This window comes from Hyperolius riggenbachi, chromosome 6, assembly GCF_040937935.1.
Source record: "Hyperolius riggenbachi isolate aHypRig1 chromosome 6, aHypRig1.pri, whole genome shotgun sequence".
Lineage (NCBI taxonomy): Eukaryota > Metazoa > Chordata > Amphibia > Anura > Hyperoliidae > Hyperolius > Hyperolius riggenbachi.
Genome location: NC_090651.1, coordinates 323,610,586 through 323,625,413, shown reverse-complemented (window position 1 = coordinate 323,625,413; position 14,828 = coordinate 323,610,586). Strand labels below are relative to the sequence as shown.

At 47.2% G+C, this 14,828-nt stretch overlaps 1 long non-coding RNA gene across 1 annotated transcript in view; it reads left to right on the top strand.

Annotated features, from left to right (window-relative positions):
- The window catches only part of LOC137522882 (uncharacterized), a 36,739-nt gene that overhangs the window by 16,822 nt on the left and 5,089 nt on the right, over window positions 1-14,828 (top strand). The window contains exon 2 of the long non-coding RNA XR_011022474.1: window positions 5,889-6,015. This is a non-coding gene — a long non-coding RNA (uncharacterized lncRNA). The remainder of the gene's footprint in view (window positions 1-5,888; window positions 6,016-14,828) is intronic.

The following is a 14,828-nucleotide window of genomic DNA, read 5'->3' as shown; positions in this document are numbered from 1 at the left end:
GAGGAGAAGGCCACGCTTTGAGACACAACAACCCAGGCCTTGCATGAGGACAAGAAGCGTGCGGATAGCATGCTTTGTACCGCCATGCAGTCATAAATGTAATAAAGATAAGTGGTTCAATAAACAGGGACCACGCGGCAACGCTAACCCAGCAGCAGCAGACGTGATGGAACAGGAGGAGGCGCAGGAGGAGAAGGCCACGCTTTGTGAGACACAACAACCCAGGCCTTGCATGAGGACAAGAAGCGTGCGGATAGCATGCTTTGTACCGCCATGCAGTCATAAATGTAATAAAGATAAGAGGTTCCATAAACAGGGACCGGCAACGCCAACCCAGCAGCAGCAGCAGCAGCACACGTGATGGAACAGGAGGAGGCGCAGGAGGAGAAGGCCACGCTTTGTGAGACACAACAACCCAGGCCTTGCATGAGGACAAAAAGCGTGCGGATAGCATGCTTTGTACCGCCATGCAGTCATAAATGTAATAAAGATAAGAGGTTCCATAAACAGGGACCGGCAACGCTAACCCAGCAGCAGCAGCAGCAGCACACATGATGGAACAGGAGGAGGCGCAGGAGGAGAAGGCCACGCTTTGTGAGACACAACAACCCAGGCCTTGCATGAGGACAAAAAGCGTGCGGATAGCATGCTTTGTACCGCCATGCAGTCATAAATGTAATAAAGATAAGAGGTTCCATAAACAGGGACCGGCAACGCTAACCCAGCAGCAGCAGCAGCACACGTGATGGAACAGGAGGAGGCGTAGGAGGAGAAGGCCACGCTTTGTGAGACACAACAACCCAGGCCTTGCATGAGGACAAAAAGCGTGCGGATAGCATGCTTTTTACCGCCATGCATGCAGTCATAAATGTAATAAAGATAAGAGGTTCAAGAAACAGGGACCGGGCGGCAACGCTAACCCAGCAGCAGCAGTACACGTGATGGAACAGGAGCAGGCGCAGGAGGAGAAGAAGGCCATGCTTTTTGAGACACAACAACCCAGGCCTTGCATGAGGACAAAAAGCGTGCGGATATAGCAGCAATGCTTTTTGCCGCCATGCAGTCATAAATGTAATACAGATGAGAGGTTCAATGAACAGGGACCAGAAACGCTAAACCATCCCAGATGTTCATTGGTCATGTTACTTGGTTTGGGTCCTGGAGTGTTGCGTAGTCGTTTCCAATCCAGGATTGATTCATTTTAATTTGAGTCAGACGGTCTGCATTTTCTGTGGAGAGGCGGATACGCCGATCTGTGACGATGCCTCCGGCAGCACTGAAACAGCGTTCCGACATAACGCTGGCTGCCGGGCAAGCCAGCACCTCTATTGCGTACATTGCCAGTTCGTGCCAGGTGTCTAGCTTCATGCCCGGTTTCAGGTCCAGCGGTGCCAGCCACAAATCCGTCTGTTCCTTTATTCCCCTCTAAATTTCCTCCCCTGTGTGCTGCTTATCCCCAAGGCAGATCAGCTTCAGCAACGCTTGCTGACGCATGCCAACAGCTGTGCTGCACTGCTTCCACGATCCTACTGCTGCTGGTGCTGGGTTAGCGTTTCCGGATGAGGTACAGCTTTGAGATGCGTTGGAGGAGAAGGAGTCAGAGAGGTAGGTGCTGCTGTTGTTATCCAGTGGGAGGGACGGCGGTGCAGCTGTTTGCGGCGTGGGCAACACCCGCGCCGTAGCAGGTGAGGAATCGCTGCCAGGCTCCACAAGGTTCACCCAGTGCGCGGTAAGGGAGATGTATCGACCCTGGCCGAACGCACTCGTCCAGATGTCAGTGGTGAGGTGAACCTTGCAGGCAACGGCATTCTTCAAGCTTCGGGTTATTTAGCTGACCACGTGCTCATGCAACTCAGGCACTGCAGAGCGCGCAAAGTGGTAGCGGCTGGGAACCACGTAACGTGGGATGGCCACTGACATCATGCCCTTGAAGCTGTTTGTCTCCACCACTCGATATGGCAGCATTTCGCAGGCCAGAACCTTGGCTATGCTGGCTGGCTGTTACTGCCACGGCCCGGGGGTCATTTGCCGGCAATTTCCTCTTGCGCTCAAACATCTCAGAGACAGACAACTCAACCGTAGGGCTGCACACCGAAGGGCTGTTGGTTGTTGTGTTTGATGAACACTGGGAGACCTCAAGAGCACTAGTCCGGAAAGTGACAGTGTCAGCATCGTCTGATGTTTGTGAATGTTGTGAACCACGCAATGGCTGGGCTACTGCTGCTGCTGAGGCGGGTCTGGTGGTGAGTCTGGTGAACCCAAGGGAGGCAGTGTTGCTGGTGGTACCCTGTCCTGCCGCGTTTGCCCACAGAGTGGGATGTTTGGATAGAATGTGGCGGCTCATGCTGGTGGTGGAGAGGTTGTTAATACTTTTCCCCCTGCTCAGGCGGGTCTTGCGCACCTTCCAAATCGCCATGGTAACATCCTCAGTGCAGTCTTCAAAGAAAGCCCAGACTTTGGAGCACCTGCCTTGCTGGCGATTTCTGTTTGCGCCTCTTTTGCCTCTCACTTGAACTTCTATGCTTGCGGTGCCTGAAATTGCGCGCCACCTACCTTGTGGCACAAGGCGAACTCGTGCAGCAGTGGGTTCCTTAACAGACTCATCTGTGCTGCTGCTACGACGGCGATGTTCTCGTTCACAAACAAAATCTGGGTCTATGTCCACATTGTCCATACCCTCCTCTTCCATCTCCTCAAACTCGTCATATGTCATTGTGGGGGGCCGCCGCCGTGGAGTAGAGCTCCCCAGAACAACTTCTGCGCAGCTCACTCCAACGTCGTCTGGTTATCTGGCAGTTGTGTGCGTGGTGTCGCTGCCGGTTGTGTCAGCTTTGTGCCCACTGGCTCCTTGTAACTGGCTGAGGACTCGGACCTCGTGCGTGATGTGCTGGTGCTGCTTAACCCACTGCTGGACGCTTGAGAGGTCATCCAAGTAATTATCTGGTCCTGTTCTTTTGGATCTGTGAGGGTTGTTGTCCTGGACAACATGGGCGGTATTGAGTGGGTTTTCTTGGGTGCTCCCCTGTGGCCTGTACGTGAACCGTCATGGGAAACACCTCTTCCCTTGCCCCTCCCTCTTTCACCGGATTTCTTCCTCATTTCACTTATCCTTAAAGTACACGCTGACTGGCAGCAGTACAGTGGCAGTACAGAAATGCTATACAGTGGTGGGTGAGCGGTGTACCACTATTGTCAGCAGCGACACAGAGCACAATGCTATACAGTGGCGGGTGAGCGGTGTACTACTGTTCCCAGCAGACACAGAGTGGAAGTAAACACAATGCTATATAGTGTGGCTGAGCCGTGTACACAGAGTGGCATTAAACACAATGCTATATAGTCTGCTATATAGTCACCCCGAACAGGGTGATGTTCTGCAGAACCCGAACAGTGGCAAACACTGTTCGCCCAACACTACTGGGAGGGAACGCAGATTTTAGTACCTAAACACACGATACAACATGTTTTCCGGGGTCGGACTCTGAGGCACATACAGATGGTCCCGATCATCATCCTCATCATACAACTCTTCTCCTGAGTCTGACCCACCCACCACCTCTGCCACCCCAACATCCCCAGACACAGACCCCTCATCGTCCTCAACATTAACTTGGGATGCTGGCCTGAGCCAGACCTCCTCCTCCACATCAGGCCCCATCATCTCCTCAATGGCAGCCCTCATTAATCGCTCTGGCGACGGACCGATGGACACAACGTTCTCCTCCGGGGAGGGCTGCTGCTGACCACTGGCTGCTGGGGTGGATGTTATAGCTTGCGTGGGGCGTTGGCTGTTGCTGTTGTTGGGAGTGCTGCTCACAGCGGAGGTCTCTGGGGAACTCATGTTGAGCTCATATAGTGGTTGACGGTGAGTGGAGTATTACTGATCCCAGCAATATACACACTGACTGGCAGAGTACGCAATGCTATATAGTGTGGCTGAGCGGTGTACACAGAGTGGCAGTAAACACAATGCTATATAGTTTGGCTGAGCGAGCGGTGTACTACTGTTCCCAGCAGAATCAGAGTGGCAGTAAACAATGGTATATAGTCTGGCTGAGCAGTGTACACAGAGTGTCAGTAAACAATGGTATATAGTCTGGCTGAGCGGTGTACACAGAGTGTCAGTAAACAATGGTATATAGTCTGGCTGAGCGGTGTACACAGAGTGTCAGTAAACAATGGTATATAGTCTGGCTGAGCGGTGTACACAGAGTGTCAGTAAACAATGCAATATAGTCTGGCTGAGCGGTGTACACAGAGTGTCAGTAAACAATGCTATATAATCTGGCTGAGTGGTGTACACAGAGTGTCAGTAAACAATGGTATATAATCTGGCTGAGCGGTGTACACAGAGTGTCAGTAAACAATGGTATATAGTCTGGCTGAGCGGTGTACACAGAGTGTCAGTAAACAATGGTATATAGTCTGGCTAAGCGGTGTACACAGAGTGTCAGTAAACAATGGTATATAGTCTGGCTGAGCGGTGTACACAGAGTGTCAGTAAACAATGGTATATAGTCTGGCTGAGCGGTGTACACAGAGTGTCAGTAAACAATGGTATATAGTCTGGCTGAGCGGTGTACACAGAGTGTCAGTAAACAATGGTATATAGTCTGGCTGAGCGGTGTACACAGAGTGTCAGTAAACAATGGTATATAGTCTGGCTGAGCGGTGTACACAGAGTGTCAGTAAACAATGGTATATAGTCTGGCTGAGCGGTGTACACAGAGTGTCAGTAAACAATGGTATATAGTCTGGCTGAGCGGTGTACACAGAGTGTCAGTAAACAATGGTATATAGTCTGGCTGAGCGGTGTACACAGAGTGTCAGTAATCAATGGTATATAGTCTGGCTGAGCGGTGTACACAGAGTGGCAGTAAACACAATGCTATATATAGCGTGGCTGAGCGAGGTGCACAGTGGCAGTACACACAATGCTATATAGTCAGGCTAAGCCGTGTACACAGAGTGTCAGAAAACACAATGCTATATATAGCGTGGCTGAGCGAGGTGCACAGTGGCAGTACACACAATGCTATATAGTCAGGCTAAGCCGTGTACACAGAGTGTCAGAAAACACAATGCTATATATAGCGTGGCTGAGCGAGGTGCACAGTGGCAGTACACACAATGCTATATAGCCAGGCTAAGCCGTGTACACAGAGTGTCAGAAAACACAATGCTATATATAGCGTGGCTGAGCGAGGTACACAGTGGCAGTAAACAATGCTATATATATAGTGTGGCTGAGCGAGCGGTGTACTACTGTTCCCAGCAGCGACACACAATGACTGGGGGGGACCCTGGCTAGCGTGGCTGGAGAGCGAACTACCCTGCCTGCCTACCCAAAGCTAAACCCACAGAGAAATGGCGGAGATATGACGTGGTTCGGGTATTTATTTACCCGAACCACGTGACCGTTCGGCCAATCAGAGCGCGTTCGGGCCCGAACCACGTGACCCGTTCGGCCAATCACAGCGCTAGCCGAACGTTCGGGGAACGTTCGGCCATGCGCTCTTAGTTCGGCCATGTGGCCGAACGGTTTGGCCGAGCACCGTCAGGTGTTCGGCCGAACTCGAACATCACCCGAACAGGGTGATGTTCTGCAGAACCCGAACAGTGGCGAACACTGTTCGCCCAACACTAGTGCTAACCTACTTAGCACATCTAAAGTCTTTAGACGTGCTAACCAGGGTGCTAAGTAGGTTAGCACCAAATTTCTGAATCAGATAATTCGGTGCTAACCTACTTAGCACCCTGGTTAGCACGTCTAAAGACTTTAGATGTGCTAAGTAGGTTAGCACCGCTTTGTGAATCAAGCCCCTCATGTTTTACCTCACTTTATGCATTAACCTCATGTTTTACCTCATGTTTTACCTCTTGTTTAGAAATGGAGAAATATCTTTCAGAACTGCAAAAAAAAAAAAAAAAAGGAGGGGCCCTGTTGCATGAAAAGGGGAAGCCACAACATACTTGGACTAAGGGCACATACAGTATAAATCTGGTCTTGTTCAGGTAAGGTTTGCTTTAATGCAGTTTAGTGCAGGCACCCCATTGACAGGAAAGGTCAGGGGAGATACCAGTCCTATGATCCTAATCCTCCCACCGCTGGAGAACATTATTTGAGATTCTCTACTCTCCTCCCTGTTTTGGTTTTACCGCCTTCTGTTTTACCTGTGTGCCCAATGTACCATGAGTCCGCATCATCTCACTCCTAACTCACTGTCCAATAAGCAGAAAGGAAGTGTGAGGATCCGCTCGGCTGCTTTTTGACCACTGTTCAGTTCTGCATTCTGCAGGTCTCTGGAAGAGAGACCTTTTGTCAGTTTTGCAGCTTGCTGCTGAGGAATTTGCATACGTTTGTCATGCAGATTGCCTAGCCACATCCTTTGTAGGCTTGCTCTATATATACCATGTGATATCACAGACCTTGGGTGGTCATAAGGGTTAGTCCTGTGAAACACTCCTGGAGTGTCAGCCTTGCTCATTGTTTAAAGATTAGCTCAGAGTAATTCCTGGGACTGCACTAGGCAGGTTCCCTAGTGCAGTTAGGATTGCATATCTGTTTGTTTGTCTGTTACGATTGTCCTGTCCCAGCGGTGGTCGACAGGGGATTGTTCTGTGTATCTGGGTGCTAACCGGAACAGTGGTTGTTACTGGTAGCCCCTTCTGATCTGTCTTGCCTGGATCGCACTTGCCTTGCGCTAGTGCTGTGGATCCTATCTCTCACTTATTCCTGTTTTCGTGTATCTGTCTTGTCTGCTACGAACGCTTGCTGGAGGCTCGGTGAGGTAAACGTTAAGCAAGCGCTCACGTCCTCTGTTTCATGTTTGTCTGTCTGTGGTTAGTTAGGCGTGCTTGTCTCTGTTGTGCTTAACACCGGAGACCGCGCATAAACGCGTGCAATGTTGCGAATGAGTGCGGTGTTCGCGTTTAGTTAGCGTTTGTTATTTTCCTTATCTTATCTTCTCATTGTATGATTTGCTGTGCCTTTGCTACTCTCGTGCTCTGCCTTGCTGTAGCCTTGTGTCACCTTTGGCAATCGCCTCTCTCGCGATTGCGTTCCTACTTCATATCTGCTGTTGTATGTGCACCGTCACAGGTTGGCGACTAGATTGGGGCACATACATACGTTCTGTCCCTGTGCTCATTCTCTTCCGAAATTGCTTCTCTTTCAATTCCGTTCTTACATAGTTACATAGTTATTTTGGTTGAAAAAAGACATACGTCCATCGAGTTCAACCAGTATAAAGTTTCTTCTGTTGTGTGTCACCGTCGCAGGTTGGTGGCTAGATTGGTGGACATACATACATTCCTCATCTGTGCTTATTCGGTCTTGTGTCGCTGTTAGCAATCGCCATCTCTGGCGATTGCCTTCTCACTTTATCTTCATGGTTGTGTGTTTATCGTCGCAGGGGGGCGACTAGATTGGTGGACACACATACCCTCTGTCGCTTTGATCTCTCTCTTTCAGGGCTATCTTGCCCTGCGTTTCTTCCCTTCGTACAATTCCTGTCTGGCGTCTGTGGTAGGGCAGAGGAGCTGTTCCTCTGCACTCCACAGCTCCACCTGTCGACAGGAATTTCCCTCTACAGGTGCATTGCACCTTTTGCTGGGTTCCCTCAAATTATACGCTTGTGGAGGATTTCCGCAGTGTCAGCGCACACCCTGTGCGCTGATCACGGAGAGAATTCCACAATCGTTACAGGAAGTTGCAGAGACAGAACAGAATCTTTTTTTACTGGACTTATTACATAATCAATTTGCGGTATACAACCACAACAACACACAGCACAGCCACCAGATAGCATGATGGAGCGCCTGTCCTTTATGCATTTATTCATACCATTAAACTTTCGCTTTCCTCCAGCATGAGTCACGTTCCCGCTAATAACAAGGGAGACATATTTCTCTTTGCACTTGTAAATCCTCAGCTTTGTCTCAGAAATTTGAGTAATACTGATGAAAAATAAAAACTCCTCTAAATCTGCCTTGATTCCGAGCTCTGATTAACTTGGCGTCGGATTCCCTTAATAAATCTGATGAAGGTTGCGTGCCTTATGGGATTCTGTGTAGCCAGAAGACACTTAAAGTAATTTAGCACAAGGCTGCATTTTGACTCCTGAGATTAAGCAGCATAGTATCTTAGCACAGAGCGTATGCATACTTTAATGATGTAGTGCTATGGCGGGTACGAGCTAGGCTTGCTCGTTCTTTATAGGTCCTGCATAGGCAAGAGACAGCTCTGTACGGTACGAAAAGCCGTTTGGGAGAGTTGTAGGCTGAATTCTGATCATCTAAGAGGCAGTTTAACCAGTCAGGATACATAAAGAAGGCAGAGAGGAAACAAAAAGAACAATGGCAAAATGATGTGAAAGACAACTTACAGGAGAACCTCAAGCACACTGTGAAATGCATAGACTAAGTTCATATATGTACAGTAGATTGAATTGTGTGCCAGGCAGGGCTGGATTTAACATAAGACACTGTAAGCGCGTGCCTACAGGCGCCTGATGATGGAAGGGCGGCTCATTCCCCTCCCCTCCATCCTGCCTTATCTATACAGAGTCCTGAGCAGAATGTAAAGCAGAGGTTACTCACCCAGTTCTCTGCATTCTACTGACGAGCTCTCCCTTCAGTAGGGGGCACCACTAGTTACTTAATACTGAGGGTATCTCCTGCTACCTAATGCTATGGGGCACCTGTAGCAATGGCGGGCAAGGGAAGTAAAGGAGAAGTGACAGCTGGGACAGCCAACACACTTGTAGTGTGGTTCAGTGGGGGTTTGTTGGTTCTTGGAGGGGGCAAAGTCTTTGGTGCCAGGACATCTGTGTCTATAGGCTCATGTAAGGTAAATCTGGTGCCAAGAGATTTGTAGTATGTTACAGCCATTCCTTTAACATAGATGGGTGTTGATGGCCCAACCAAAAAGCACAGCCAGCAACTTGACGCCCCTCCTCTCCGCTGTGCCTTTACTTAGCCACATATTATCCTTGCAGTGTTCCTGTTAACAAACTAACTGTGTGGAAGGGTAAGCAAAGCACCCTAAAAAGGTTTCCATAGGCTCCACCCATTATCCTGACACATGTCAGTGGAAGTAATAGTACATAATCACCATATCTGCAATGTTGTTCTGGACAGCATTGCCTATGTTTAAATGATTTTAATAAGACCTCAGGGTGTATGCATTCTAGGGATGATCAAGTAGTAGACGAATAGTTACAGGCAGAACCCAACCATCTAGATGCGACGTGCTATTGGTCGTTGTCCCTCTGTCTCCAGGAACAGCAAGTAGAAACTCCAAGAGAAGAGACCCAGCACCGTCTTCAAGTGTATTATAAGCTCTTTTATTTATTCAAAGCATCAGAAAAACAAAAATTGCAGGTCTGTGCGACGTTTCAAGAGGCGACTCCTCTCTTTTTAAAGCTGACAAGCCCTCTGAATACATCAGCCTTAAATAGTCCTTGCTCCACTAGGGAGCCAATCAGAATGGTCTGGACGCCCTGTCATCAACCAATTAGGTTAAGTTCCTGCTTGTAGGCCCTCCCATCTGGTGGAGGACCTGATGGGGAACTACATCTATTTATACACTCCAATCATTTTAAAATGGCCACTGGAGGGCCGACCAATGAGGGTAGAGCAAGTTCTGAATAGAAAAAACGTCATTCAACCTTCACGCGGAAATCCGCATTGAAAATCCACATGTGGTTAAATTCAATGCATATGCATAAAAACATGTTCCAATCCAATTACCACGCGGAAATCCGCATTGGAGATCGGCATATGATTAAAGTCAATGCGTATGCGTACAAACGTACGCGTAAAAACCCGGAAGCAAAAAATCGTCTAAGCCATAGACGTTTCAATCCAATCGCCTATACCGGTTACGCATTAAACTTATCTTTTCAGATTAAAAAGTGTACATGCTCCTAACCCTAATAGGAATGAGTGTCAACAATATATAGTAAGAGAAATCTGAAAAAAGGAAAAAAGTGACAAAAATAATGCTAGGTGTCTGGCGGCCACCCACAGCGGCGGTCAGACACCGAACATCGCGAACAAAGACAATAATCACATCTCACCCTCCCAGACTGGCGTCCGCCTCAATAGCGGCGGCCAGTCTGGGCCGGCGAGAACAAAAATTACCAATTCTGTCCCGAATGGCGTCCATCCCTGGCGGCCAGTCGGAAAAAAAACAGGCAAAAAATCAAAAAGATATTTTGAAGGCCAACCCGGACTGGCGGCCACATACCAGCGGCGGCCAGTCCAGGAGAGCCAACAAAACAACATAATCAAAAAATAAATTAAAAAAAAGAAATAATAATACATTTCTCTATAAACCCCTCTCCGCACAGACTTGCCCTTTTTGTCTTTCTGATGCTTTGAATCAGTGCTGGGCCGAAATTACGCATTAGCATAATTACGCATCGTAATTCACTACAAATGCACCGTAAGCATTACGTGTAAGGTTACGGTATTACACGTAATTAATTACACGTAGACCGTAGGTTACGTTATTACGCGTAACAAATTACGCGTAAGACAGTAAACTCTTATTGAAATTACACAGTCTGCCGTAATCGCGTAATATTACGCTCCCGTATAATATAAAAAAGCCGCCGACTTTAAGTGTTTGTGTGTTTATTTACTTTGAACTCTTAAAGGAAATGGGTAAGAGGTACAAGTACCCCTATACTCATTTCTCCTGGGAGGGGGGGTGGGCATCTGGGGGACCCCTTTTTAAAGGGGACTCCCAGATGCCACCATGAACCCCCCCCCCCCAGGAAATCGCGACCTCCACCTCCACCGCCCATCGGAGGTGGAGAAGAGCCCCTTGTCCTTGGATTAGACAAGGGCTCGGAGGGGGAGAGGAAAGCTTGGCTGCCCCTCACCTTCCGAGACCCCCCAATCCATGGACCATGCGGGCTGGTATAGTCAGGGTGCGGAGCCCCACGCGGCCGGTGCTCCGCATTCTGGCTATCCCAGCCTGCATGGGGGACAAGGGGTTAAAGAGGTCTGGGAGGGGGGACCCCACGTCGTTTTTTTTTTATATTTCCCACACTCAGAACGAAGTAAGTAAAACTCTTCCCACTTGGGGGAATCTATGAAAATAATACACTATTGTTACCTGTGCAAAAAAACTGACATTTTCCGCATTTAAAAGACATTTTTGCCCTTGAAACTTAAAAATCGATTTTCTCAAAAACTATAAGGTCTTTTTGAAAAAAAAAAATTTCCTCTTATTCCCACTGATCCCCTTAATATACCCTGGGAATTTGGTGTTCCTAAATTTTAAGCAGGCTTTGTAATTAACCGTTAAAGTCGGCGGGTTTTTAAATGTATATATTTTTCCTTTGAAACTTTAACATTGATTTTCTCAAAGACTATAAGGTCTTTTTGAAAAAAAAATTATTCCTCTTATTCCTTCTGATCTCCTTAATATATTCTCCGAATTTGAGGCTCTCAGCAATTAAGGGAGCTTTGCTATTAACCCTGAAAGTCGGCGGCTACCTAACATTGATCCATGCGTCAACTTTTCCGCTTGGGAGCATTGCCTTATGCATTAATTGCTAGTAGGAAATTATGCGTAAGGCAATAACGTAACAACCTGCATTACGGTATTCTTACGCGTAATTGCGTAAGGGCCATGCGTAATTACAGACATGTACCGTAGATAAATGTCTACGCTGTAAGCGTAATTCCGTAATGCGTAATAGCGTAAAATTACGCGTAATGATCCGTAAGCGTAGATTTTTCCATTACGACCAGCACTGCTTTAAATAAATAAAAGAGCTTATAATACACTTGAAGACGGTGCTGGGTCTCTTCTCTTGGAGTTTCTAGGGATGATCAATGCAAAATGATGTAAATGTTTATGCAAATATATGCAGCTTGAAAATGGACCAATCAATTTAAACCTGGGTGGGACTTGATTGGTCCATTTTCAAGCTGCATATATTTGCATGAAAAAAATTACATACATTTGCATAAACTTGGAAATATTTGCATATCTTTGATCATCCCTAATGCAATCCTGATGGAGAACATCCTTGTTAGCTGTACTTTGTCAGGTCACATCTCTGTACAGATTGTTAGTTCCTTTCGTATCCTCCACCCTCTTCTTCCTGTTGCATTGCGTCGAATCTTTGCCAGTGGCGAGATTGGTAAAAAGACAAGGAATTGACAGGTGCTGAGAGCCGTGTAGACATTGAAAAACAAGCACTAATGAGTAGAACACACATCCTTCTGCTAGCCATCTCTTGAGTGTGTTTTTTATATGTTCCCTTACACTCTAATATATATTAATGGTAACCGCGGGACAATTAATCAGGTTTCCCGGCGGTGCCAGTGACAGATGCTCCATAGACATCTCTCTCCTCAATCCTCACGTTCATTTGCCTCTCAGTGAAGCCCTTTTTAGGCTCCTCTCCTTCCCTCTGCAGAATGCCTGGAATCAGTGCTGCTTTTGTTTTCAGTCTGCTGGAAACATTATTACCAGATAATGGTCTATTACCCCGTTGACCCGCTGTGTCCAGCAGTGGGGAAGCAGCTCTCCTGAGTGTAATGGAGTAAGGAGGATAAGGTAATGAATGAAGCTCATGGAGAGCGATGTCTGCAAGGTCACGCCAATGTCACAGAAGACCAGTCTTGGACAAGGCAGAATTGAGATGCAATATGTTAGTGCAGGAAGTGTGAGCTAACAGCAGAGTCTCACTTCCCTAGTTTTCAATTTCTATACATATATACAGAATATTCACCTATCCGTCTGAAATTTGAACAATGTTATCCAGTTGTGTCCTTCCAGAGATGGATAAAGATGAAACGAGACCCTAGGCAAGGTAGTAGCTGTGGCTCCCTCTTACAGTTCTTTTGGTTATTTGAGATGGGAGAGGGGTCAGAGAGAGTCTTGTAGATGGTACTGCTCTTTGTCCTCCAGTAAGAGCCCCCTATATCTTGAAGCCAGGGGTGTAACTACAGGCTAGCAAACCCAGTGACCGAGGGGGGGGGGGGGGGGGGGGTCAGTTCTGTTTTCTTCTTTTCCTGCTTGAAAGATTTAATATTCAGTTATGCAACTGACAGTTTCTTTAGTCAGGAGCCAGTTGACTTTAGCATCCCTTACTGATAAGGAATTACAGCCATATAACACTTTCCTGTCAGAGAACTGGGGCAAGGGATAGATAAAAAAAGGTCAATAGTGCTTACATCGTAGCTCGCTGAGGCACGGGACGGTATCATTGAGCTGAGGCAAAACAAGAAATCTACTTTTTTTAAGTTTATAAATCCGTTTAATGCATTCTAACGAGTGTGTACTGCAGTGGAGACTGGACATAGACTGTAATACAAAGCCTGCATGCAGCAAGTTAGAATAATGCGATCTGTTACAACATTGAGATGTGAACAGGCCCATAGAATTGTATGGGCATTGATATGACATGCAGAATTGTTCTGCAACGCAGCTGATGCACTGTAGATTAGCCCTAAAAGTCATTTTTTTGGAGTAGGAGGATAGGCACAATTGTTTATCTTATCAGTTTATTTTCCTGAACTACGAAAATTAAAGGAAGCTTCCAATATTTATTTCCTTTTAAACACTGCAAATTACCGGCTGCCCTGCTGATTCACTGCCTTCAGCTGCTCATATGAAAGAGGACTAAGCCAGACTTTCAAAACAGGGAAACAGCTTTCCCGAATACTTGCTAAATTCATATTGCATTAAATTATGCACAGTTTTTGCATGTGTTAAAGAATGTGCCTAATTAGATTCTAATGAACTCAAAACTTTTCCTTTTTATTGTTAATGTTTTAGAGGTAAACTGAAGCCAGGAAAATCATTACAAATTAGATTAAAAAAGTTAAGTTGCCCAAAGATTTTTCAGTACTAAACAGTGGAGTAACTACAATTCATTCGAAACTTTGATGCCCCCCCCCCAATGATCACACCCCTTCCCTTGCCTGTCCTTGGGGCCCTTGGGGTAATATATAAAGGGCTCAATGCTGCAACCCAATCTTCAACAACACCAGGAAGTAAACCAGTCACCACCTGTGATGCCCTTGGGGCCCATTCAGAGAAGAATAATCAACCAGGCAACCTAGAACCTAGGCAGGCTTGGGGCCTTGTGTGTTTCGAGGGGCCCACTTGCCACCTTCTTAGACCTCTCTCCACTTCAGCTTACCAAATGGACCACAAAGGGGCCCTAAATCTACTACTTTGCCTAAGGGCCCATTACATCTTAATCCATCTCAGGGCCCCTCTCACAAGGATCATAACACAAGTGTGGCCATCATGAACTTCACACCCATAACAAGTGTAGCCACAAAGACACCTGATCTGAAGGATAGTGCCCTGTGTGGGAGAAAGGAAGGGTTAGTAGTTGGGGGCCCCCCTTACAGCTCTGGGCCCCCCTGCAGGGGCTGCTCCCCTCTAGTTATACCTCTGATACTGAAGACACCGTCACCAGTTCACAAGATTCTGCCTATCGATCTATCTGTCCATCTATCTATCTATCTATCTATCTATCTATCTATCTATCTATCATATTATATACTGTATTTTTTGGACTGTAACACTCACTTTTTCCCCCCAAAAGTGGGGAGAAAAAGTCACTGCGTCTCATAGCCCAAATGCAGGGAGTTCCTAACTGCCAATATGAACCTCCAACTCACTGCAGTGTCGGGGACTCGCTATACTGTGCCCATGCAGAGGAGAACACAGGGGGGGAAAAGGAAGTCACAGGGGGACACTAGTGTTGGGCGAACACCTGGATGTTCGGGTTCGGGCCGAACAGCCCGAACATGGGCCAGATGTTCGGCATGTTCGGCCCGAACCC